The following is a 26,436-nucleotide window of genomic DNA, read 5'->3' on the forward strand; positions in this document are numbered from 1 at the left end:
TTATTTTTACAGTTTTATGTTAATTTAAGTATATGGTTGAAAACCATGGTGAACGTTTGGAAAAAGTGAATATTTACATTATCTGAAAGAAGGTGTGTGCAAAAGTCTTATTGCTATCTAGGCTTGTACATTTGTTGTTTGTGAAACGAATGCTGAATATGGCAGCGAGCAGCAGCATCCAGCTGCTTTCTGCACTGGATTTATTTGTGTGAAAAGTGCAACACACAACTATCTGGATTTGCACAGATCTTTTTTGTACTTTCATGCAACTAAATCTTGCGCCGAAAATAGATCCATCCTAGTCGGGGGTAAGATAGTCTAGATGAAGGGGAATATGTCATGAATTTTTCATGACACAACAGACTCCATGTTGTTGTTTTTTTAAGCCTACTCTTGGCTCGTCTATTATGACATTGAATTTTGTTTTTCTCAGTCTTGCTGACTGAGAAGTTTTTCTATCAATATATTGTTCATTATTCAAGGTAGTTCTGCTCAGTTTACTTGCTTAGGCTCCAGCGTGTCGCTTACTTCTGTAAACAAGTGCAATTTATAACCTTGATTATAGTCTAGGAATGTTGGGGTAAACATAAATAAAATAAATATTTTTCTTGAATTTTTACCCTGTATGCGAGAGCCATCTACTGTCGGAACAATAATATTTCATCTAATTAATTTTATGTTAATTAATGATTAAATATTATAATCAATGACTCCTCCTAGAATAGAGAATGGTGATATATAGGGTATATCCCAATGTGAGGGGTCCTTTTTCCTGTATTTTGGAACTGGTCACATCATATATGGAGTTGGTAATTTTCTAATCGACTACAGAGGTCCGAGATTATTGGATTATAACTGCTGAGGCTAGATTAGCCTACTCGGACAGACCTACGACCTGACAGCTTGATTCCTGTTTGAAAAGGGGGAATTTATTTACTTTCGGGATGTATGAAATTAAGTCACCTTAAATGTTAATATCATTAAGATTTACACCTTTCATTTATTTAAAATATTTTTGTCTATTTAATCAGGTAAATTAATAAATTGTTTTATAGCTTTGTATTTTTCTTTTGATAATTCCTACCACCTGGTCTTATTAGTCAACAATAACGTCGGGTGAATCAGGAATTGTGATAAATTATTATCTGACGGTTTGTCACGATTATTAATTTACCTGATTCTCTGCAATTACCTTAGAGGGGTTATAACCAAATATTTAGTTCCTATCATCAAGCCAATTTTTGTGTTATTTTGAAAATATGATTTAATTATCTTTATAGTTTAATCTCTGTGTCATTCTGTTTTTCATGCTGGTTGGAGTTATTATGTTATCACTTTAATTGATTATTATAAGACTGTAGTTTATTTCTCTGTATATATTTTGATTGCTTAAGTTACTATTAAATGCTGATTATTTTTCTAATCGAAATATTTTAATAAAGCTAATTTTTGTTTATTCATCTGGTGTCGGTATAATTAATAGACTGATAGAAACCAAAAGGATTCAGGTTTTGTGTTTATTATCTTTTACAAGTTATACGAAAGTGTGTCATTAAAAATTACGCGCATTACTCCTATCACATGATATACTTCTATACATAAAGGTAATATTCATGCTGCCACAGTTATATGTGGCGTTTGTTTAAAAAAAATGAATGAACAAAATGCACGTGCCTATTGCTAACCAACTGATCACAAGAAGTGCTGATTTAGCACAAGAATATTGGAACATTTATTATGCAGTACATTAAAGCTGAGTCAATTTAGGAATAATACTTGTACCAACAGATCAAACTGACAAAACAAGATAGATTCCATCTCACTAGACACCAATGGTGACAAATCTTCACTTTCATTTGTTGTGAAGTACTTCTCAGTATTTGGTTAACATGCGAACCTTGGTTTTATGTCACTGTGTAATATAAGTTTACACAAATTAACATACGGATGTTGTAGATTGCTACTTTTAATGTTTTTCCTAAATTAACTGAACGTTTTTAACATAAACCAAATTTCAGTGTTAGTCTCTGAGAATCTTTGTTAAAATGTCATTGTCATAGGCTTAAAGGGACATTCTAGCCCAAATTAAAATGCACATGGATGCATTTCAGTTTTGAATAGAAGTCTTTTTGTAATATACATGTGTTAGCAAAAATGCTTCTAATAAAAGGTATAGCTCTTTAAAACGTGTATTTAAGTATGCTCTGTGCACCAGCATTTTACACACTGCACTTGCTCAGAGAGCTTAAGTTGCTTTTATCATCTGGTAATGACTCAATTTGTTAATGACTCACAGGATACAAGCCCCACTGGTGTTCTGAGCAGTTGCAGTATTTTAAATGCTGGTTCACTGAGAATATCTAGCTTAGCTTCACATGCACGTGCAGAGAAAAATGCTAACACTAAAACAGTGATAACCTTTACAGGAAGCATTTTTGCTAATACATGTATATTGTAAATATGTTTCTATTAAAATATTTAATTCATCTATGTGCATTTAAATGTTGACTGGAATGTCCCTTTAAAGTCAAAATGAATGATTAAATAAGGCATTCATTTTTTAACAGCTTTCTAATTTATTTCTATGATCAGTTCTGCTTACTGCTCTTGGTACCTTTGTTAAAAGGACATGAAATCCCACATTTCTCATTCATGAATCAGACAGAACATACCATTTTGAACAACTTTCCAATTTACTTCTATTATCAAATTTGCTTCATTCACTTGTTTTAATTTGCAGACGAAGCAGCAATGCCATACTGGGAGCTAGCTGCGCTCATCTAGTGAGCCAATCACAAGAAACATATGTGTGCAGGCACAAATCAGACACTAGCTCCCACTAGTGTAGGATATGTACATATTATTTTTCAACAATGGACACCAAGAGCACATTTGAATTTGCAAGTAAATTTAAATTTGTCTTCTAAATATTTACGCTCATCGGAAATCCCAATTTTTTACCCGCCCTTAATTCTAAAGTTTTTAGGAGATGGAATCAGCAGGGACTAGTATACATGTATGTCATTCAACTACAAGAAAAAGATATACAAAGGTGAAAAGGGACTTCAATCTAGAAGATACAGATTTTTATGCATATTTGCAGGTACGTCATTTTTTTGAAGATCTCGTTAAAGAATGCTTAGTTGACACGGACAGGTCAGTGCTTGACCCTGTGATTAATATATATAGAACAGGCAACCACTCCATTACTTTCCTTTATAAAACTGAAGTCCTGTCAGGGTCAAGACAGTGTTGATAAATTAGCGTCTGCCTGGAAAAATTCTACAAATGCGATTCAGAAAAGCTTTAAGTTGGTAGATTAAGCAACTATATCATCTTCGTCAAGAGAGTCACACACAAAAATAATAAATAAATGTATAAATTACACCATACCTGAAAGCAAGATGGGACGTTAGCAGCGGCTCATGTTATAAATGTAATTTCCCAACAGCAGATTTGTATCATTGCATATGGAGTTGCCCTAAAACCCAGAAATTCTGGAATAAAACTGGTTTCTGGATTAATAAAATTCTTCCATGCCCTTTTCATATGTATGATATGTGTATTTTTTTTTCTTGGTAGATGAGACCAAAAACTCGGTCAATAGAAGATTTATAAATTCCGTTCTTCTTAATGAATGGTCTTTAATCCTTAAATATTGGAAATCTAAAAAGACCCCTATGTTAAACGAACTTGTGCAGAAAGTAAACAACCAGTTGATTCTAAAACAATTTGATACAGGTATTGACAATGAAGCAAAAATTAAACACTTTTTCAATAAATGGAAAAAAATTACCCTTTCCTACCCAAGAGAAATACAAATACAGGTAATTTCTCCTTTTAGAGGATCAATCTTTCTGGAAACAGTAATAGAAAGGAATGAATTTCCTGATATATTGGGCAATGCTAGGTAAGGGCATTTTACAAAGATTTGAAGTTCTGAAAACCCCTCCCCTCTTCCCCTTTTTTTTTTTTTCTTCTCTCTCCTTTCTTTTCAGTTATGTTTTATATTAGGAATGATAGCAGCAGATTTATTTTAGGTTTGGAGGATATATGATCCTGATTCCTGCTTTATAAGTACTTGTCTCAGATTGATGTATTATCCTTTTTTTTATTTGAAGTGTAACATTTGTGTTAAGAACAGTTGCGATATGTTGCAATAATAGTTATAAAAGCCTTATATCTTGTTTATGTAAAACTAACAAGGATCCATGAAAGATTCACAATAGTTGTAATAGGGATAAACGAGGAATATTAATCAAATGCACATATGTAACTTATATACATTGTCTGTATTTTTGATGCATGTATAACTTGTGTAAGTATAACAATTGTACTATGCAACTCCCCAAATAAAATAAAAATTAAAATGACATGCTCTATCTGAATCATGCAAGTTTAATTTTGACTTTCCTATTAAGATTTAGATAGACAGCAATGATTTTACAAATTCTGTATTACTTTAACAAATTACGATCATACTTTGTATATTTCTGAGTTTCTTTTACAACTTCCATTGCACTTTGTATTTTCTGAATTGTAAAATAAAGCTTCAGAAAGTGGTAGGGACGGGAGAGTTCCCTGGGCTGAAGCTCTCTCACAAGTCTTGTAAAATGCTATAAGCATTTTAAACAAGCTGGTCTCACTAAATTATCTTGCCAGCTATATGTAGGTAAAGGTTGCTCAAAATTCAAAATACACTTAATTAACTGACAAAAGTAATATATACTAAACTATAGGCAAAAGCAAGTTATATTGTAGTGCAAACATTTTTAGTTTAATGTGTAATTGATGCAAACTGAGCCTTTATATCATCCCCAGGTGTTCTCCAGTTACCTTCTCTCTCCCCTGTGAAATTCTATATCCAAGAGAGCTTAATTAATTTCCATAGAAGGCATCTTTCTGGGACTGCCAGGTTCCGCCTGTGAAGTCTACATTATAATTTATCTCCAAACTAGAAAAACTTTGCTTATCGGGCCTATACAAAGTAATGAAACTCTCTGGGAAACTTAAGCTTTCAGTTTTTTAGTTTTATTTTAAATACAAGAAATACAAAGTGCAATGTAATTCGTAAAAGATACACATAAATACAGGGAGTGCAGAATTATTAGGCAAATTAGTATTTTGACCACATCATCCTCTTTATGCATGTTGTCTTACTCCAAGCTGTATAGGCTCGAAAGCCTACTACCAATTAAGCATATTAGGTGATGTGCATCTCTGTAATGAGAGGGGGTGTGGTCTAATGACATCAACACCCTATATCAGGTGTGCATAATTATTAGGCAACTTCCTTTCCTTTGGCAAAATGGGTCAAAAGAAGGACTTGACAGGCTCAGAAAAGTCAAAAATAGTGAGATATCTTGCAGAGGGATGCAGCACTCTTAAAATTGCAAAGCTTCTGAAGCGTGATTATCGAACAATCAAGCGTTTCATTCAAAATAGTCAACAGGGTCGCAAGAAGCGTGTGGAAAAACCAAGGCGCATAATAACTGCCCATGAACTGAGAAAAGTCAAGCGTGCAGCTGCCAAGATGCCACTTGCCACCAGTTTGGCCATATTTCAGAGCTGCAACATCACTGGAGTGCCCAAAAGCACAAGGTGTGCAAGACATGGCCAAGGTAAGAAAGGCTGAAAGACGACCACCACTGAACAAGACACACAAGCTGAAACGTCAAGACTGGGCCAAGAAATATCTCAAGACTGATTTTTCTAAGGTTTTATGGACTGATGAAATGAGAGTGAGTCTTGATGGGCCAGATGGATGGGCCCGTGGCTGGATTGGTAAAGGGCAGAGAGCTCCAGTCCGACTCAGACGCCAGCAAGGTGGAGGTGGAGTATTGGTTTGGGCTGGTATCATCAAAGATGAGCTTGTGGGGCCTTTTCGGGTTGAGGATGGAGTCAAGCTCAACTCCCAGTTTCTGGAAGACACCTTCTTCAAGCAGTGGTACAGGAAGAAGTCTGCATCCTTCAAGAAAAACATGATTTTCATGCAGGACAATGCTCCATCACACGCGTCCAAGTACTCCACAGCGTGGCTGGCAAGAAAGGGTATAAAAGAAGAAAATCTAATGACATTGCCTCCTTGTTCACCTGATCTGAACCCCATTGAGAACCTGTGGTCCATCATCAAATGTGAGATTTACAAGGAGGGAAAACAGTACACCTCTCTGAACAGTGTCTGGGAGGCTGTGGTTGCTGCTGCACGCAATGTTGATGGTGAACAGATCAAAACACTGACAGAATCCATGGATGGCAGGCTTTTGAGTGTCCTTGCAAAGAAAGGTGGCTATATTGGTCACTGATTTGTTTTTGTTTTGTTTTTGAATGTCAGAAATGTATATTTGTGAATGTTGAGATGTTATATTGGTTTCACTGGTAAAAATAAATAATTGAAATGGGTATATATTTGTTTTTTGTTAAGTTGCCGAATAATTATGCACAGTAATAGTCACCTGCACACACAGATATCCCCCTAAAATAGCTATAACTAAAAACTACTTCCAAAACTATTCAGCTTTGATATTAATGAGTTTTTTGGGTTCATTGAGAACATGGTTGTTGTTCAATAATAAAATTAATCCTCAAAAATACAACTTGCCTAATAATTCTGCACTCCCTGTATTCAAAGTATGATCCTAATTTGTTAAAGTTACAAAGAAACTGTAAAAGCATAATCACAATTTGTAAAATCACAATCCTAAATACACTGCTGTGTACAATACAAAATACAAAGTTCAATGTTTAAATGTATTGAAACATAATGGGACGAGAAACCCAAAAATTCCTTTAATCATTCAGATACAATTTTAAACAACTTTCCAATTTAACGCTTATCTAATTTTCTTCATTCTCTTTGTATCCTTTGTTGAAGAAGCAGCAATGAACTACTGGGAGCTAGATGAACACATCAGGTGAGCCTATAACATGAAGCATATATGTGCAGCCATTAATCAGCAGCTCCTAAGCCTACCTAGGTATCCTTTTCAACAAAGGATACCAAGGGAACAAAATACATTAGATAATAGAAGTAAATTGGAAAGTTGTTTTAAATTACATGTTCTATTTAAATAAGGAAATAAAACGTTTGGAAAGTAAAATTGGAAAGTTGTTAAAAATTGTATTCTCTGCAATATTGGCTCGGGACAATGGGGATCTCCCCCCTGATACTGCTACCAATAGACATTGTATTTCTTCAAAAAGATCCAGAAGGCCAATCTGCAAATACCATAATTATCAACTTAGTTATATTAGCCGTACGATACCTGATTCTTAAAGAGTGGAAATGCAGGGCAACCCCCAGTATCCAAGAGGTTAAAAAATGTCTTAAAAAACAATGTATCCTGGAACAGATTGACACCAATTTGAATGACGAGAATGATGTTATTAAATTCTTTGGAAAGTGGTAAATCTTTATCCAGAATCTATCACCACCTGAAATTGAATATATAATATATCCATTCAGAAATACAGAGTTGGTATTACTTGGTTTATGGCAATAATTGATTACAGATAACGGGATATCTTTAACCCCTTTTTCTTTTTTTTCTTCTTCCTTCGACATTATTCAGTGTTTAAGTGAAAAAGGAATGGGGGAGAAAATGGGGGGGGGGAATTGGGAAAGGGAAGGGGGAGGAGAGAGAGGGGGAGAGTGAGAGAAAAGGAGAAAGGGAAAAGAAAAAAAATCCAACAATAGGTGCACAAAGAAGCTAGATAGTAGATCGCATAACTGTTTAATTGGAAAATTTCTTTATCCTTGTTTTCTTTATTTTTTTTTGTTATTACATTACCTTGGTTGTTCCAATTGTCTTTTTTTTTTTTTTTCTCTCATTAACAAAAGATAGGACTGTAAAAGCTTGAACGTTTAATTTTCCAAAAAAGAAGAAGGAAAGAAAAGGAGAAAGGAAAGAGGAAGAAAAGGGAATGTACAATGGGAATTGTTATAGTAATTTACAACGTGATGATTGCTATTTAGGTTATTATGTTCCTTATGTTTATATGAAATTGCACCATGTAAAATTGTTTGGAGACACCTTTGTTGGATACAAATAAAAATACTTAAAGGAAAAAAAAAAAAAAAGAAAAAAAAAATTGTATTCTCTGAATTATGAAAGAAAGAAAAAAATTGGGTTTCATGTCTCAATAAAATTGTTTACTTAAACAAAAACAATACTACTATAGGTTTCACTTTCATTTTTATTGCTTGCCCCAACCCTCCTCACACTTAGGTCCATGTGCAAATCTATTCCACTTCAAAAATCTTCTATTCATTGAGCTTCTTGAAAGTAAGGAGTTGATTCTTTGTACAAAAAAGGAAGACAGCGCAAAAACAGAAACACGCATCTAAGTGCAGATTAAAAACAATTTAAAACAGAGGGCCCCAATAATCAGAAGCTACTCACAAGATAAAATTAAAATAACAGCATGTAACGAGTACAACACATGTACATAGGAAAACCGTAGCTATTACGGGATTGGAGCGTCTAAATCCAAAGTCTCAACGTCCTCCATCACCCCAAACAGTGTGCAATCCTTACGACACACCACTGATACCGGTAGCCCACAGTTACAATGTATACAATCCATGACAAAACCAACTCACACCTCTCCTGCACGTATGCCGGTACGGAAGCTTCACAGGGACTAAACACTCAACGTACATGATTTGATTCTTTGTACACAGAATAGCAGGGAAACGATGGGATTAAAGAGACAGTAAAGTCAAAATTAAACTTCATGTACTTCTATTTTCTCATCTGCTTCATTCACTTGGTATCCTTTGTTGAAAAGCATACCTAGGTAGGCTCAGGAGAAGCAATGCACTACTGGGAGCTAGCTGATTGGTGGCTGCACAAATATGCCTCTTGCCACTGGCTTACCCACTGTTGTCAGCTAGCTCCTAGTGGTGCATTGCGTCTCCTTCAACAAAGGATACCAAGAGAATTAACAAATTTGATAATAGAAATAAACTGGAAAGTTGTTTAAAACTGTATGCTCTATCTGAATCCTAAAAAGAAAAGAATAGGGTTTACGCCCCTTTATTTCTCAACTTTGAATGTTTATTCTAAAACAAATTTGCTGTGAAGAAGGGGCATGTAATTTCCGCAGACGCAAATTTACAATTGTGAGAATTACAAAACCAAGAATATGTGATATCTTCTATATAGAAGAAAATGTCCAAAATACTCTTACAAAAACCTCAGAGAACATAATGTGTATGGATTAATGGAATTCATTTACCAAATAAATCAATAGGGGGCGTGTCCGAACCGTGACCTAACATGGTCGCACTTTTCATGAGCTCCTACTGAATCTTAATAATCCGCTGGTTATAAGAGAAATCCCACAGCGCAACAATATCTCTTATTATCTATAAGATTATACTGCCTAGCAGCTTTCTATTTCTTGTATTTTTGAAGTTTTTAGCGCAGCATCCGACAATAAAGGCCTAGAGTGGCGGCTCAAACATAGGCAGCGCCACCCCTCTCGAGTAATCGAGGGTTCCTGTCTACATTGGACGAAGCAACACCTATGTACTGACATCCATATACCTCTTACATATCTAAAGTTACAAGATACTAAACCGCATATGTTAAAGAATTGTCCTGCATGCTGAATATTCCGGAAGAGAAAGAGCCCATTACAAAATGGCTGCTGTAGAAATTATGGGAGCGCCAGCTTCTCTCAATCCACAATTTAAAAAGTTGGAGCGGCTTATGAACTCACTGATGGAAAAAGCTCCATAGGACTGGCTGATGCTTAAAATATTCGAAAATAACACTCTTCAAACAAGCGCTGAGATGAAACCAGACAGCGACACACAGGAAGAAGCCAGACCTGCCGAGAGCATTGAAACAAATGTTTGCCTACAACAGGGTCTCACACCATCCAACCGCACTATATTCCGAGCTAGGGAACTACATCGCTCCAAGGGACACCTGTTAAATCTTACCACTCTTATCAGCAAGCAAACGGACCTTTCTACAACACACTGCCGGGGAAATAACCACCAAGAGATCTCACCACTTAAGGTGCCGACCAGAATACGACAACATATATCTCTGGCAGACATGATCTTGGTGCAAACTGAGCCTTAAAAGGGGCTTGGGGGGACCCCTGGACACACACAAGCGATAAGTCACCAAGCCTACTGTAACACAGTGTCTTAACGGATGTCTATTATAAGGCACCTAAGAAAAAACTTAAAGTCCTAGATGAGCTATACGTCACAGCAGGGTCCATAGCTTTTACGGAAAAGCAAAGAGAATACTAATCCTTTGTGCCAACTGACACAGTCCAGCAAGTATTCTCAAGAAGCTCTACTAACTTTTTCCCACACCATTTATTATGGGCAATTGGATACGGGGGGCTGAGCTCCTCACCAATACTGTCATATATACTGCTCAGACAATGATGGTTAAAACAAATCTTTGGCGTTGTACTGTTAAGCTTTCAGTTTGGATTATGTTCTATGTAGTCTCTGAGTTATCACCTATTGTTCCATTCTATAGCAACTGAACTGATATATTGAAAATGCTAAAGACTGAAATGGCCGAGACAGCACCATATAGATAGAATCTAGTAATGATAATAAAAATTTGACTTCCTTGTGCGGCTTGCGGCCAGAGCTACTGAAAGGAAGACAATATGATCACAACTCCAACAATTGTAGATGTGGTGTGTATAAAATAAGCTCCAACAGCACAATATATATTTTGTAACCAGATACACTAAATTCCCTTTACCCTTGCTTTATCAGAAGACCCTAAATATTCCATAATAATGTCACACATGGGTAGCACAATACAGTATGGCTAGGGATATAATACCTTAGCTATGAGCTTGTCATTCCTAGCTCTTTTTCAGTTGGGACACAGTAATTTTATAACACAGCGCTTGTAATTAAAAGAGAGGACATACAGTGGGGCAAAAAAGTATTTAGTCAGCCACCAATTGTGCAAGTTCTCCCACTTAAGAAGATGAGAGAGGCCTGTAATTTTCATCATAGGTATACCTCAACTATGAGAGACAAAATGTGGAAACAAATCCAGACAATCACATTGTCTGATTTGGAAAGAATGTATTTGCAAATTATGGTGGAAAATAAGTATTTGGTCACCTACAAACAAGCAAGATTTCTGGCTCTCACAGACCTGTATCTTCTTCTTTAAGAGGCTCCTCTGTCCTCCACTCATTACCTGTATTAATGGTACCTGTTTGAACTTCTTATCAGTATAAAAAAGACACCTGTCCACAACCTCAAACAGTCACATTCCAAACTCCACTATGGTGAAGACCAAAGAGCTGTCGAAGGACACCAGAAACAAAATTGTAGACCTGCACCAGGCTGGGAAGACTGAATCTGCAATAGGCAAGCAGCTTGGTGTGAAGAAATCAACTGTGGGAGCAATAATTAGAAAATGGAAGACATACAAGACCACTGATAATCTCCCTCGATCTGGGGCTCCACGCAAGATCTCACCCCATGGGGTCAAAATGATCACAAGAATTGTGAGCAAACATCCCAGAACCACACGGGGGGACCTAGTGAATGACCTGCAGAGAGCTGGGAACAACGTAACAAAGGCTGCCATCAGTAACACACTATGCCGCCAGGGACTCAGATCCTGCAGTGCCAGACGTGTCCCCCTGTTTAAGCAAGTACATGTCCGGGCCCGTCTGAAGTATGCTAGAGAGCATTTGGATGATCCAGAAGCGGATTGGGAGAATGTCATATGGTCAGATGAAACCAAAGTAGAACTGTTTGGTAGAAACACAACTCGTCGTGTTTGGAGGAGAGAGAATGCTGAGAACACCATACCTACTGTGAAGCATGGGGGTGGCAGCATCAAGCTTTGGGGCTGTTTCTCTGCAAAGGGAACAGGACGACTGATCCGTGTACCTGAAAGAATGAATGGGGCCATGTATCGTGAGATTTTGAGTGCAAACCTCCTTCCATCAGCAAGGGCATTGAAGATAAAACATGGCTGGGTCTTTCAGCATGACAATGATCCCAAACACACTGCCCGGGCAATGAAGGAGTGGCTTCGTAAGAAGCATTTCAAGGTCCTGGAGTGGCCTAGCCAGTCTCCAGATCTCAACCCCATAGAAAACCTTTGGAGGGAGTTGAAAATCTGTGTTGCCCAGCGACAGCCCCAAAACATCACTGCTCTAGAGATCTGCATGCAGGAATGGGCCAACATACCAGCAATAGTGTGTGACAACCTTGTGAAGACTTATAGAAAACGTTTGACCTCTGTCATTGCCAACAAAGGATATATAACAAAGTATTGAGATGAACTTTTGATATTGACCAAATACTTATTTTCCACCTTAATTTGCAAATAAATTATTTCCAAATCAGACAATGCGATTGTCTGGATTTGTTTCCATATTTTGTCTCTCATAGTTGAGGTATACCTATGATGAAAATTACAGGCCTCTCTCATCTTCTTAAGTGGGAGAACTTGCACAATTGGTGGCTGACTAAATACTTTTTTGCTACACTGTAGGTGAAATCTTTATATTAACTTAACTGCTTACCCAATGTAGACCTTTGTGTTAACTAGTTTTATGTTTTAATGATCAGCTTTTCATTATTCTTATTTAGTGTTACGCAAGCTTACCCCTATACTATAATTACTCTGTTTAGATATAAGACCCAAAAGTGGTCTATTCAGCTGGGGTATAGATTGAGGTTTAACAAACATAGCTCACATACCCAATTAATGAATTTACACAGCATCCTTAAACATAGGAACACTTGCTCTTGTCTTATATTGCAACAAAAATGGTTTTTCAGTATTTCCCTTTATTATCCATTAAAGGGACACTGAACCCAATTTTTTTCTTTTGTGATTCAGATAGAGCATGCAATTTTAAGCAACTTTCTAATTTACTCCTATTATCAATTTTTCTTCGTTCTCTTGCTATCTTTATTTGAAATAAAAGCCATATAAGCTTTTTTGGGTTAAGAACTCTGGACAGCACTTTTTGATTGGTGGATGGATTTTTTCCACCAATCAGCAAGGACAACCCAGGTTGTTCACCAAAATGGGCCGGCATCTAAACTTAGATTCTTGCATTTCAAATAAAGATACCAAGATAATAAAGAAATTTTGATAATAGGAGTAAATTAGAAAGTTGCTTAAAAACTCATGCTCTATCTGAATCACAAAAGAAAATTTTTGGGTTCAGTGTCCCTTTAAGCCTAACATCCAGACTTATAACTGTTTAGAAAGATAAAAAAATATATGAGCATTGTACATGTAAGTGGTCTACTATATAGAGCGTTTTATATATGTATCCATGCAATGTACACCATATAGATTGTTACTCTGTTGTGAAACCTTAACATTTCAATAAAGTTCTTTTGAAAAATAAAAAATAAATAAAAACATTACAACCATGAATATACAGCCTCATGCTACATAATTAAAAAAAATATATATCTTTCTTTTCCAGGATAACATTTGGATAATAATGCATATTAACGTAAAAGCTATATATTTAGATAAGATTTTTCGTCAAAAGGCATTTTATTTTATAAAATCAGATTTAAATTCTAAAAAAAAAAAAAAAAAAAAATGTATTATTTTTTTAAATCATTGATTTTTAATCCACCCTGCTGTCATGTTATGCTTGATTGCGCAAAAAGATGTGAATTCTGGTAGTAAAAAAATATATATATATATATATATATATATATATATATATATATATATCTTACCATGATAAGACTAATGAGAGTTAAATGATAAAACAGAAAAAGGAAAAACAACATCAACGTTTTGCAAAATAAGATACATAAATACTCATGAGCTAATTATCATTAAAAATTATTGGGTTATCAAATGAGATTACAATTATGGTTTGTTTGAAATTTACCAGCATTTCTCACATGCCAGACCACTTCAGTCCAACCAGGGTCAGCTTTACAGTAAGTAAATAACAGACTAACACCCCACATCCACTTTCACTCTCCTCTTTGCCTGCATATATATATTTATACATAGCATCACCTTGCATTAATTAAGATTTTTAAGCTAGTGATGCCTTTTTTATTTGGGTTTAGGGTTGAAAGATTTAGAAACATTTCCAGTGGAATAAGTTTTGCTTATAAATATAAATAAAAGAATAAATAAAAAATATACAATTTCACCATTGCAAGATCATTGACCTAGAATAGTGATATCTAAGGCCGCAGTAACGCAGGTTTCCTGCCCCTTTTTTTTCCTCTTCTACTTTCAACAAACAAATCATATTTATACCACAACACCGTCTTCTCCTTTTCTCTGACAAACAGACATGTTATATTTTTTGCATGTTATTGTAAAGATATTTTGTTAACTGTTAATATTAAAAACTACAAGCTCATTTAGGGAACACAGCTTACTGGACTAGTGGTCAACTTGATGGTCCTCTTCACTACTGAGAGAATATTCTTAAAACGCCGGGCCCCGACTCTTGTTCCCTAATCCTTTTTTCTTCAATTAAATGTACTGATAGGATTCAGACTTTGGGCTCGATTTATCAAGCCAAGGTGGACATTGGGTAAACATATTCGCCCCTGCTCTCCTCTGGCATGCAGCAATCCGCTGCCGGAATTTAAGATTGCACACGACCGCTATTTTGCGCTTGCATGCAATCCCGCGTGGGCAGGAACTATCAATCTCCCTGGTCGGACGAGACCGGGGAGATTTAAATTTTCCACCTAAGAGGTGGAGAAGAGGGTAGGGAAGCAGTGGTCTAATGAGCGCTGCTTGATAAATCGTGACTGCAGGTTCTCTCGTGCTCTGTTTCCAATCGTGCTCCGGTTCATATGAAGACAGATGCATTGGAGCCCAGAACTCCAGCTCCACTATAACTGAACAGTGGAGACTGCTGGAGTTTCATGCAGCTTCGACGTATATTTAAGTTGAGCAGTACAATAAGAAAAGTACCGCACAAAGTATATTTACACGTCACAATGGGCTAAAGGATTAATTACATAAAAACGGAGCATAATAATTAATGAGAAAATGCTTTTTTTCCATTACGCTTCTCTAATTATTTTGTATAAAAATGTCAAGATGTTTACTGTCCCGTTGAGAAACCACTGTGAAGCTGCTTATGCGCAGGACATTTTTGGCACTACTGAGCTACTTACTACCTTACCTGCTCTAGTCTACAGTATACAGAGCTCCGTTTCTCTGCGAATGACTCATTCTTGTCTCTTCTTTGTTAATCCAATGTAAATACTGCTGTATCCCTGGGTAAACATTGGTTTGTGGCACTTGAATTGCTAATTAATTTCTTATTTGAAGTTGCTTGTGTATTTGGAAACAGATACATATTCGTTTTGAATAACAGAATTAGTTATCCACAGGTCGAGTGAATTGCAGAGCAGTTTGTTTTTTTTTTAGGTAAAAGTGACTGAATTCATATTTATATGTTGTATCATTCAAAAATATTCAAGCATTGGGGTAGAATCTTGGTAGTCCATGATATCTGGAGCCCTGGATTTTTTTTATTTTATTTTTTTTAAAAAGGTCCATAATAATTGAAAAACGACATGTTCTAATAAGAGCATGTCATTTTAAGACTTTCAACCCTGTACTACCGTGTGTTTTACCCTTGCAAAGTGGTTACACACACAGAAGTACCGCTCCATACCCGCAGTGCACTGCTGGCTCTGAGCAGAAAGTGCTGCTGATCCAAAGAGCAGAGCTAGTCACATGACACAGATGTGTTTCCACCCAGTACCTTTTGTTTCAGCAATGTGGTGGTTTTTTTAAAGGAGAATGAAACTCACATTTTCCTTTCAGGATACTGAAAGAGCATGCAGTTTTTAACAACTTTCTAATTTTTGCGTATTATCCATTTTTTCTTTGTTTTCTTAGTATCCTTTGTTGAAAAGCAGAGATGTAAGCTCATTTCTGGAGCACTATAGAGCAGCATGTTATTAATTTGAAGGAGCACTAGATGACAACACTATTTCCTGCCATGTAGTGCTCTAGACACCTAGGTATCTCTTCAATAAAGAATACCATGGGAATGAAGCAAATTTGATAACAGAAGTACATTATAAAATGGTTTGCTCTGTCTAAATCACTAAAAAAATTTGGGGGTTTCATATCCCTTTAATAAGAAAAAAAGAAATAATAAAAACGATATTTGCACAAACTGCAGCATTACGTCACTCAAAAAACCTAATAACTTTTTAAAATAAAACATTTTCAACATGCTGTATGGTTTATTTATTCACTTGTTTATAAAGGGGGACAGTCTAGTCAAAATTAAGCTTTCATGATTCCGATAGAGCATTTGATTTTAAAACAACTTACTTTTATAGTCAAATTTGCTTTGCTCTCTTAGTATTCTTTGTTGAAATTAAAGTTAAACCTAGGTGTGCTATGCTAATTTCTAAGCCCCTAAAGGCCGCCTCTTATCTCAGTGCATTTTGACAGTTTTTCACAGCTAGGCAGTGCTAATTTGTGTGGGTTATATTAGATAACATTGTGCTCACTCACATGGAGTAATTTATGAGTCAGCACTGATTGGCTAAAATGCAAGTCTGTCAAAAGAACTGAAATAAAGGACTTAGATACAAGGTAATCACAGAGGTAAAAAGTGTAGATAAGTTAGTTTTGCAAAACTGGGGAATGGGTAATAAAGGGATTATCTATCTTTTTAAACAATAACAATTCTAAAGTAGACTGTCCCTTTCAGTCGAGACCTTGTCAGTTCCATTTACAGATAACCGATAAACTCACTAGTTATTAAAATTTCATTGGAATTCATCCGTATTAAAGCAAAACTGAAATCATTAAATATGTATGAAATAGTTAAATTTTTTGATAGAGTTATATAGTAACTTCCAGAAATTTCACAATATCTTAGCATTTACCCCCATTTCATTTTACATCTAAATAATGCACCACAACAACATGTAATAAACCAGTTTAGCAGGTACTGAAGGGGCACACACATCCCAAACTGCTCATAAGATCTTAGTATTTTTAATGAGACATACATTGTAATATTGATAGACAGACAGACAGAATGTAATCACTTAGTTACTGATTTAATCCATTTCTTTCTCCCTTTTCTGAATTTGAGGCCAGTTACCCTCATGCAATAAGCTGCACCCCATATAAGAGGAGTTAAAGGGAAGGACAGGACTATACAGGAGATTGCTGAGCCTGGTTGTCATGTGGATAATTGACAGCCGGAGAGAAATTACAGGCGGATGTGCCTCGCTGGACTACTGCTCTTCTCTCTAGGACCTGACATTTACTTGCTACCAGGGCACAATACTTAGGTGTGCAGTATTTATTAGTTCCCAACTTGTATATTTGCCTTGTCATTTTTTTTATTATTAAATTATTTAAGTGAAATACAGAAACAAAAAAAAAAAAAACTTAGTCAGGAGATCACCTGGATTTAAAAAAATTGTAGCATAGTATTATTCTTTATTTGAAACTAGCTTACATTCAGCACCTGTGTGCAGGAGGTAAAATTAATGTATGATACATGAATCAGAAGAAACTAGATTTTCTGAAAATTAACCACATTTTTTATCTCTTTGGTATATTCCAGTGCTTTAGAAATTAATTATAATAACTAGATAACAAAATGTCCTTTTCTATCATACACTGCTGCTGTGTCTGCAAAGCCTAAAATCATGTCCAGCTCAGGAGCAGATTTTTTTTTTAACACTTTTTTTGGACATTAAACACAGTTACAGGCATGCAGTAGTGTACTGATAAAATGTTCCAGCACAATGCAGCATTTTACTTTTGCACTTTCCTTTTTAAAACACAAATTATTTTCCACAGTGCTCCTTTTAATAAAATAAATTGGGACTCAATTCCTCTGCATCATACTGCTATATTGAATAGTCAAGCAAATTATGGTATATGCTTATCAGTCTGATAATATACTTTTAATAACTATTTCTAGGTTGACATAGCAAAAAATACATCACTCAGATGATTAATTCATATTCTATTTTTTTTTTGTTTCATTATATACTATAAAGATTCATTGCATCAAGTTTTTAAATCATGTTTGATTATAATTATTTGGGATATTCGTTATTAATCTGTACATTTTTTAATATTTAAGGACACAAAGTGAAATATATATATATTTAATTATATAATAAAAAACAGAAGGACAATCATAAGGGGGAGGGATGACAGGAAGAAATGAAACAGGGGCAAGGAGTGAAAACCTTTGTGAGACTGCAGGCAAGGGAGGAAGTGAAGGAGGGGATTACAAAGCAGGCAAAACCCAGCACAGCCAGCATACCCACACAGCCATCCTAATGAGATTATGGGATCCTGTGGGGGCCTTATTTGTCACCAGGTGACGAGTCACACGCGCTTTATCGTCTGATCATAGGATTAACCTATTCACTGCTAAAAAAAAAAAAAATGCACTACACAGCAATGCGTAACACAACTCTTTAGCAGCTCATCGGTTAACATATGAGTGCCCTTGTTTGTCAACCTTTGGCATCTGAAAATAACATTACATTTCCAAAAAGCAAAGAAGGTTGCTGTGCTTCAATCGCAGCCAATAGATTAAGGAATCCTCTAGGGGGGCTTGTTTGTTACAGTCACACACCCCTTGGTACATGATGAAGATCATCTGGTGCAACGAGAATTGTGGAGTTATCAATCATAATTACTGCTGTAGTGCGGGGATCGTCTAACCCCCACTATTACGGTGCTGTCACTTACCTGGCACTCAGGAGGGAGGCGGCGGGTGCTTTGTAGGATTTGACAGGTAAGGTTCCAGCCAGAGAAAGGTGTGTAATCAGTGCGAGCAATCTCCTACTCCAGTCTCTGCTGGCTAGTGGCTAAGCAGCTGCTGCTGTTGTTGTGTCCTCCCCCGGAAGTGAAAGCTGAGCTCAGCTACTCAGTCTCGTGCTGCTGTTGCTGGCATGCAGCGTGGTGCGGAGAGCGGCGCTACTGCTACAAACTGTTCGTTGCTACTACGCAGTCAGTTAATGTATATAATCTAAATAAATACGTAGCATTCTGCTTAAAATACGCAGCAGAGCTTCTTCGCTCAGACTCTCACCACTACCAGACTGTCAAGTAAAGCTTTCCGCCCCACTCATATTTTCCCCATAGTCTACTGCATACTATAGTATTCCTTACCTTACACGTCAAGCTTTTTATAAACATACCATTCAGAGTATATTGCCAAACTTCCCTTTACTCTCCACTCTTAGAAAGTGTGTGTGTGTATATCTATCTATATATTCACACACAATACCACTGGCCTTACCCCATCATATCTTTTTGAGGCATATACAAAGCACTCTTGTCCACACTAATCAGAGATGTCAGCTCCTCTAAAGTGACATTAACCCCTTAGTGACCAGGCCATTTTTCAATTTTCTTACCGTTTTGGACCAGGGCTATTTTTACATTTCTGCTGTGTTTGTGTTTAGCAGTAATTTTCCTCTTACTCATTTACTGTACTCACACATATTCCGTTTTTCTCGCGATTAAATGGACTTTTTTAAGATACCACTATTTTCATCATATCTTATAATTTACTAGGGTTGCACCGATACTAGTATCGGTATCGGTACCGATACCAAGTACTTACATGAGTACTTGTACTCGTGCAAATGCGCCGATACTTAAACCGATACCTCCACTTACTACCCATATGCTATCTTGTGGTGTTTTTTTCAAATTGCATGTTCCCATTTAATTTAAAGCTGGAGTGGAGACTAAACTAAAAATTGTTTACTATTGTTCTGCCAATACAAATTGCTCTTATTTGTATTATTGTAGGAGAGATCACTGTACTGCGTTCAGACAAACCCCTGAAGTACTGGGCAGTTAATAAACTGTGATTTCCAGCTCTGGCTAAAATGGCCCAAAATTATCTTTCTGCCCCATGCAGTAGTGGGGAAAGCTGAACCTCCTTACTGATAGTAAAAACAGACTTATAGCTGAACATGCAGAGATGCTTCTGTTCTGTTTCTTAAAAAGAACTTGCCAGTTGCCACTAACTTTTGAATAATTATTCTAATTGCTAGATTGCCTTTTATACTGCAAGTTCTCATCTTGCACAATTATGTTCAAAACATACTGTACTCTGAGGAACATCTTAGCTTATATAATTGCAGGAAGAGTACTCATAGGAAAAATTAAGTTAATCCCAATGAACACTCATCCTGCAATTATAGGAATAGATTTAGATTACATTTGATTGGTAAGCTTTACCAATGCTCTGTTCACATTTCCAACTCCATAGACTTTAATGGAGTAGGACATGTAATGAGAGCATTGGTAAAGCTTACCAGTCAAATGTAATCTAGCCCATAGTGTTGTTCACCCCGATTAAACAGTGCACTGTTCTATTTTTTACTGTATGGCACTTTTGGTTGGTTGCAATTTTATATTTGTTCTTTATTGTTGTAGTTAATATATTTTATTGTAATATTTTTATTTCTAAACATGTTCTGTGAAGTTTGTGACAAATAAAACCTGTTTTATTATTTCATAATGTCTTTTGAGCTACAGTCCTTCATAATTATAAAGAAGGAATCTTAAATAAATAGTCTGTATTGTGCTTGGTAAACTGTCACATGACATAAAAAAAGTATCGGTAATTGGTATCGGCAAGTATTTGAGAAAAAGTATCGGTACTTGTACTCGGTCTTAAAAAAATGGTATCGGTGCAACCCTATAATTTACTATAAAATATGATGAAAAAAATGGAAATAAACACACTTTTTCTAACTTTGACCACCAAAATCTTACACGTCTACAACCACCTGAGTTTAGAAATACCCAATGTTTACATGTTCTTTGCTTTTTTTGCAAGCTATAGGGCAATAAGTACAAGTAGCACTTTGCTATTTCCAAATCATTTCTTTTTCAAAATTAGCGCTAGTTACATTGGAACACTGATATCTGTCAGGAATCCCTGAATAACCCTTCACCTGTATATATTTTTTTTTTTTAGCAGACAACCCAAAGTATTGACACACCAAATGAACAGTGGCACTACTCGGGCTTTTTCTCGGGTAGTATAGTTGTGTATACTATATTAGTCTCCTATAAATCTCTAGAGGAAATGGTGCTTGTGCATAAATCTAAATCCAAACACAAAGGAAAAATTATATAAAGAATACCAAGATTCCCAAAGTATGCACTTGCAGCACTCTGGGCCCTGAACTAAAGGACAGAATATCCCAACAGGATTTTAAAATATAACCTTTATTATAGAAATTTAAAAAACCAAGTGGTTGGTTTATAACACACACAATTAAAATACACTCCAGTACCGAGATCAGTGTAGTAGGTAATAAGTAAGATCACTAAATATTAAGATTAGGCCTGTATAATATCACAGTTATAAGTGATCTCAAATGTAACCCAAAATGATCGCTAGTTTAAATTCACTCAAAGGCTTGCAGCAAACAAGCTAGAACAAAAATTATAATCAGGATAAATTATGATCTGAGAATCAGAAAGAGTGTTATAAGCTTATACAGTTAGTGTTACTCTTATTTTTTAACTAGTACAGGTTCCTAAATCCATTACCTCTATAACCTTTACATCACATGTATAGAAGCTGTGCTAAAAAGCTGTAAGATATCTATCAAATATAGCCTGGGTTGCGCCAAACTCAGCGTAATTCCACAACGCTGGAAGGCCATACGAACTGAAAATAGATTTAAGTTTGGTTATAGTAAACTCTGTCACATTCGTGGCATCAAACATATAGACAAACCGGTCTAATTACCCTGTATTTAGTCAAGGTTGATTTAAACGTCTTTGTATAAGTGGATCCAAACATGGATTGGATGGTGAATTAATATTTTGATTCTATCTAAATTTATAATTACATTGACTTACACTGCAGTGAAAACTGCTTATCTTTGAGCTATTTTTATTATAGCAGAAAATTGGGGTTCCTATTTATATGCTTTAACACAGAATATATTCTACCACTGAATAAAGTGACTCTACTGCTACAAGTTTACACATATTTTGTATTCTTACTTATACAAGAGAAGTTTTCTCAAAAAGTGACTGTGTTATTGCTACTGTTCTGTAGCATTTGATCACCGCTATAAGACTGGCACACTGAACACTTTTTTGAATTAATAGATGCTTAGATTCAGGCAGAAATATTAGCCTACTTGATATAATCCACAGCTCACCATTAATATGTATATTAACTAAAGTTACATTGGATACACTAATATCATTTAGTATTAATTCCAATAGACATATACGTATTATTCATCATCTTTGAGCTTTGTATCTAACTGTATAAGCTTATAACACTCTTTCTGATTCTCAGATCATAATTTATCCTGATTATAATTTTTGTTCTAGCTTGTTTGCTGCAAGCCTTTGAGTGAATTTAAACTAGCGATCATTTTGGGTTACATTTGAGATCACTTATAACTGTGATATTATACAGGCCTAATCTTAATATTTAGTGATCTTACATATTACCTACTACACTGATCTCGGTACTGGAGTGTATTTTAATTGTGTGTGTTATAAACCAACCACTTGGTTTTTTTAAATTTCTATAATAAAGGTTATATTTTAAAATCCTGTTGGGATATTCCGTCCCTTAGTTCAGGGCCCAGAGTGCTGCAAGTGCATACTTTGGGAATCTTGGTATTCTTTATATCATTTTTCCTTTGTGTTTGAACCCAAAGTATTGATCTAGGCCCATTTTGGTATATTTCATACCACCATTTCACCCCCAAATGCTATCAAATTAAAAAAATCGTTCACTTTTTTACTAACTTTTTCACAAACTTTAGGTTTCTCACTGAAATTATTTACAAACAGCTTGTGTAATTATGGCATAAATCATTGTAAATGCTTCTCTGGGATCCCCTTTGTTCAGAAATAGCAGACATATATGGCGTTGGCATTGCTTTTTGGTAATTAGAAGGCTGCTAAATGCCGCTGCGCACCACACTTGTATTATGCCCAGCAATGAAGGGGTTAATTAGGAAGCTTGTAGGGTTCATTTTAGCTTTAGTGTAGTAGACAACCCAAAGTATTGATCTAAGCCCATTTTGGTATATTTCATGGCACCATTTCACCGCCAAATGCGATCAAATAAAAAAAATCGTTCACTTTTCACTAACTTTAGGTTTCTCACTGAAATTATTTACAAACAGCTTGTGCAATTATGGCACAGATGGTTGTAAATGCTTCTCTGGGATCTCCTTTGTTCAGAAATAGTAGACATATATGGTTTGGCGTTGCGTTTTGGTAATTAGAAGGCCGCTAAATGCCTCTGCACACCACACTTGTATTATGCCCAGCAGTTAAGGGGTTAATTAGGTAGCTTGTAGGGTTAATTTTAGCTTTAGTGTAGAGATCAGCCTCCCACCTGACACATCCCACCTCCTGATCCCTCCCTGACCCCCCTCAAACAGCTCTCTTCCCTCCCCAACCTCACAACTGTCACCGCCATCTTAAGTACTGGCAGAAAGTCTGCTAGTACTAAAATAAAAAGCATTTTTTAAAAAAAATAAATTTATAATGATTCTGCAGTGTTGGATCCCCCCGTATCGCCCAACCTCCCTGATCCCCCCTATACAGCTCTCTAACCATCCCCCATCTACCTATTTGCCGCCATCTTGGTTACTGGCAGCTGTCTGTTTGCCAAAAAAAAAGTTTTTTATTTTTTTATATAGAATAAAAAAAAAATCTGTAGTGTTGCTGCCCCCCCTCAATATGCTACCTCCCTCTCCCTCCCTGATCCCTTGCCTAATATTAATTCCCCCACTCCCTCCTTCCCATACATTTTCAGTAATTAATGTAAATGTGGCGCGTGCGCCCCCGTCCTCCCTCCCCCGCACGCTCCCTCCACCTTGCGCACACTTGTGGAGGACAGGATCTGGAACTAACCATAGATGGGCCTCCCTGTTATGGCTCGAACCCACCATCGATGGCTGATGCAGAGAGGGCCACAGGCTCTCTCTGCATCAGTAGCTAAAATTTAGGGTATTGCAGGTTGCAGCAATTTTGAGGCATTACTGCAATACCCTGAAAGCGTCTGGAAGCGATCTTAATCGATTCCAGCGCTTGAAACCCCAGAGGACGTTTCAGGCACGTCCTTGGTCCTTAACTGAAACTTTTTGTAGGCCGTGCCTGACACGTCCTTGGTCGTTAAAGGAATAGTCTAGTCAAAATTAAACTTTCATGATTCAGATAGAACATGCAATTTTAAGCAACTTTCTAATTTAATCTTATTATCAATTTCTCTTCGTTCTCTTGGTATCTTTATTTGAATGTAAGCTTAGAATCCGGCCCATTTTTGGTTCAGAACATGGGTAGCGCTTGCTGATTGGTGGCTACATTTAGACACCAGTCAGAAAGTGCTACGCAGGTGATGAACCAAAAATGGGCCGGCTCCCATGTTTATATTCTTGCTTTTTTAAATACTGTAAAGATTTCTAGAGAACTATGAAGAATTGATAATAGAAGTAAATTAGAAAGTTGCTTAAAATTGCATGCTCTATTTGAATCATGAAAGTTTAATTTTAACTAGACTATTCCTTTAAGGGTAAGATTTACAACAAGGCAAATAACCCCATCAGTTGCAGGCTTGCTCATTTGAGCCTGCAACTGATATTTATGAAGCAGCGGTTTAAACCGTTGCTTCATAAACCCTCTCCGCCAAACTGGAGTTGACAGATGATAATCATCCCGGATTAATTCGTCCGGGGTGACTGACAAGCCCTACTCTCATGCAATTGGTTGCGTGGGGGTAGGGGGGCTGTATTGCATGAGTGTTCCCTTGTGCAATGATAAATATGGGGAACACATTCGCCTTAGGGCAAGATTTATCAATTTGCAAGTGGACAGGATTCACATGTTGTAAACCTTTCCGCATCTTATCGCAAATTGTGGGGAACACTCGTGCAATACTGCCCCCCCTACCCTCACGCAATTGGTTTGTCAGTCACCCCGGTCAAATGAATCCGGGGTGAATTTCATCTTTCAACTCCATAGAGGGTTTATGAGCGAGCCTGCAATAGATCGGGACATATGCCCCAATATAAATCTTGCCCTAAATATATTCTAGATCTACTGATGTATTCAAAACAAAAATTAGCCTGAGAATAATAAGCATGCGTGTTTTTTATTTTATTATATTGTTTAAATATTAAAAAAGTTAGCAGTTTTAGAGTTTAATGTCACTTTTAGACAACCTGAATGCCCCCCAACCCCACTCAGCTCTTCTCCATACTCCATTCATGTGACATGCCCATTTCTCACAAATCCACTCAGGTCACATGCCAGGCTGCCTTCCACAATACAGTTAGAGATTATGCCAAATTCTTCCCCATATCCTACTTGGATTACATCATGCCACACTCTATTCTGTAGTTAAAGTGATTGTAAAGTTTAATGAATAAGTGCCAGTGTCTAAAAATAATCTTAAAAACAGGGGCACTTTCATTCATTAAACTTTACAAAGACGCTTATTTTTAAAAATAGTTACCTTTGCATTATGGTAAACATAATCCTCCGCCCGCATCTCCTGCTTTCTTTAGCATGTGGATGACGAACCTGGCTTTCTCCAATCGTATGCCCCACGAGCTGGACGCCAAAGGGGGCACACAACGATTGGAGGTGAAGTGAAAGGGCCCCTGTTTTTAAGATTATTTTTAGATACCGGGCACTTATTCATTAAACTTTGCAATCACTTTAAAGTGAGTTCCATAGTGGCAATGCGCTACTGGTACGTAGCTGAATACAACTGATGAGCCAATGACAAAGGCATATTTGTATAGCCAACAATCACCAGCCATGTTTAGTTCTGGAGATAACTTCAGTTATGTGCATACAAAGAGAGAAGAGCTCTACCAGGAACGAACAACAGCTCAGTGGCTTGTTCTATGGCGATTTACCACCCAGAAGCAGCCTCTTTTAGACCAGTGTGCTTTTCACAGAAGAAAACTTTCCTGAAGTATATCAGTCTGATCCTGCCAAGTAAGGTCAGTCCAGCCCCGAAATACCAGGCAATTCTCCTCTGAACAAGGAACATGACAACCCCAGACGATCGTTTCGGCCTCCTATGGGCCTCGTCAGTGAGGTGCAGCCACATTCCTCTAAGCACACTGGGCAAGGAGTCCACGTCTGGTTTCCCCCATCACCCATAGGGAGACTTCCCCAGGGTCATAATAATTTGCATACAAAGAGAGAAGCGCTCTACCAGGAACGAACAACAGCTCAGTGGCTTGTTCTATAGCGATTTACCACCCGGAAGCAGCCTCTTTTAGACCAGTGTGCTTTTCACAGAAGAAAACTTTCCTGAAGTATATCAGTCTGATCCTGCCAAGTAAGGTCAGTCCAGCCCCGAAATACCAGGCAATTCTCCTCTGAACAAGGAACATGACAACCCCAGACGAGCGTTTCGGCCTCCTATGGG

General features: G+C 36.7%; 1 protein-coding gene across 2 annotated transcripts in view; it reads right to left on the minus strand.

Moving 5' to 3' along the window:
* Positions 1 to 18,892, minus strand: part of BCLAF3 (BCLAF1 and THRAP3 family member 3) — a 333,169-nt gene extending 314,277 nt beyond the window's left edge. For both annotated transcript variants that reach the window (XM_053706399.1, XM_053706400.1), the window contains exon 1: positions 18,729 to 18,892. The gene's annotated coding sequence lies outside the window, so the exon portion shown is untranslated. The remainder of the gene's footprint in view (positions 1 to 18,728) is intronic.
* Between the last annotated feature and the right edge of the window lie 7,544 nt (positions 18,893 to 26,436).

This window comes from Bombina bombina, chromosome 3 (genome assembly GCF_027579735.1).
Source record: "Bombina bombina isolate aBomBom1 chromosome 3, aBomBom1.pri, whole genome shotgun sequence".
Classification (NCBI taxonomy): Eukaryota; Metazoa; Chordata; class Amphibia; order Anura; family Bombinatoridae; genus Bombina; species Bombina bombina.